We start from the raw sequence: 2354 nt of genomic DNA, 5'->3' as shown, positions 1-2354 counted from the left end.
CCTCAGCCTTCCAAGTAGCTGGAACAACAGGCGCGGGCTACCACGCCCGGCTAACTTTTGATTTATTGTGGAGATGAGGTCTCGCCAAGTTGCCCAGGCGGGTCTTGAACCCGTGGGCTCAGGCAATACACTCACCTCAGTCTCCCAAAGGTGCGGGATTACAGGCTGAGCCACCGAGCCCGGCTAAAAAAGTGTTTATATTAAACATAACTGTTTGCTGTCTTAATGAGACACACCTTTATTGTTTTATTTTTTATACCTTATTTTAAAGATATGGGGTACAATTCAGGATTAGTTATACAAGTGGACGTCTTACAGATAAAGTTTGTCCTCCCTTTGGGACCCATCTCGCCTGGTTTGAGTTCAGGTCCCCGTATTGATGATGTGTCCTCCCCACTCCCGCCCCAGCAGTAACCGGCTGCTGCCATTCCCTTCTTATAGTATCATGGTTAATGTTCACGGTCCACTTATGAGTGTGAACATGTGGCCCTCTGTTCTTTGTATGAGACATCCACTTAATGTAAGTATCAAGAAAAATTTAAACAAAGACATTAAAACAAATAACATGCAACACAAACTCATAAAACTGCTGTAGTTGATTTCCTGTCATAAGAGAAAAGCATTATTGGAAATGAAGAAGCATGCATCTTAAAAATACATTTATTACTTTGTCGTTAGTAATAGTTTATAAGTAATTTATATGTATAGGGTAACACAAGTTCAATATAGAATAGAAAGAAATAAGTAGGTCATCAAAAGCAGGGATTTAATACTTGCACAGTTTATAACACAGATACTGCAGTGAGTCTCTAGAAGATTTAAACTATACAATTAACCAACACATATATGATCACACACATACACTCTCTATACATACAGAACACTTATATTTTTAAGTCCACATGAAAATGTTCCAAAAATACACTATAATCTCATATATCAGGCATATAATACAAAAATACAGTGCTGTGCTTTCAATACCATAACACTAGCAGCCAGTCTTTACTAGCAGACACTTAATATGCAGCTACTTAAATTTAATATTAATTTATTAAAAATGAGTCACTTTTATATTTCCAGTCACAATACTCACATTTAAAACAAGACACAGAACACTTCCAACTTCAATCTGACTAGAGTGTATTTAAAATAGAAGTCAATAATCCAAAGTTTGAAATCCCATATTACTTTTAATTTAGTAATATATTTATAAATATCGTAAGGACCAATAAATACCACAATGAATATTAAAAAATATATATGAATCACAAGGAAAATAAAGTCTTGCTTGTGAAAAATTTATTGTCTTAAATGTATGTACTACAAAAGAAAAAAGCATATTTTGAAATATCTGAAAATTCGTCAAGGAAATTTAAAACAGGAAATTTGACATTTACTGACATTAAATACAAGCAAACTAGTAGAAGGAAAACAATAAATAGTACAAAATCATGACGTAGAGCAAAATTACAGTGGAAATGTATAAGGGTAAAAAATATTTCACTTAAAAAACTGTAAACTGGGCTCGGTGGCTCAGCCTCTAATCCTGCGCCTTTGGGAGGCTGAGGTGAGTGGACTGCCTGAGCCCACAGGTTCGAGACCCGCCTGGGCAGTGAGACCTCATCTCTACAATAAATCAAAAAATCAGCCGGGTGTGGTAGCGCGCTACTTGGAAGGCTGAGGCAGAAGGATCGCCGGAGCCCAGCAGGTGGAGGAGGCGGTGGCCGGGAGTGGCCACTGGACTCCAGTCTGGGCAACAGTGAGACTCCAACTCAAAAAAAAAAAAAAAAAAAGGAAAAAGAAAAAGAAAGAAAAAAAGCTGTGAAAATATCATAAAAGAATATTAAAGAAAATTCAGAAAAGGCACAGATATTTTATTTCTGGATTAAACATGAGAAATCATTACAGCTTTTATAGATATGAAACTGATAACTAAACTATATTCAGTATGCATATTAATATCCTTATTAAATTTGTTTCTAAAACATACAAATTATCAAAATGCAATACAACAAACAAACTTAGTGCACCTGAATATTTTAAAGAAATTTAGTTTCTTATAAATCTTTTCTACAAAAAATATTATAGAAACTCAGATGGCATAACTACTGAATAGCATTTAAGAATGAAACAATACACTTAAACAAAGGTTTCTAGTTACAGAAAAAGAGGAATACTTCTCAATACAGCCCTGATAGCAAAAGCGTTAAATAAAAAGAGTCAAATTTTCCTGGAACATGGATAAATAAACAAATCTTATTTTATATATATTAACTGATTTATTTTAAAGGGGTAATACACTATAACAAGTCTGTTTTTATTTTTAAAATGCTAGACTGGAATAACATTTGGAA

Source organism: Carlito syrichta, unplaced genomic scaffold (genome assembly GCF_000164805.1).
Source record: "Carlito syrichta isolate Samal-C Ts95f unplaced genomic scaffold, Tarsius_syrichta-2.0.1 Scaffold314329, whole genome shotgun sequence".
NCBI classification, from domain to species: Eukaryota; Metazoa; Chordata; class Mammalia; order Primates; family Tarsiidae; genus Carlito; species Carlito syrichta.
This window is presented reverse-complemented; position numbering follows the sequence as displayed.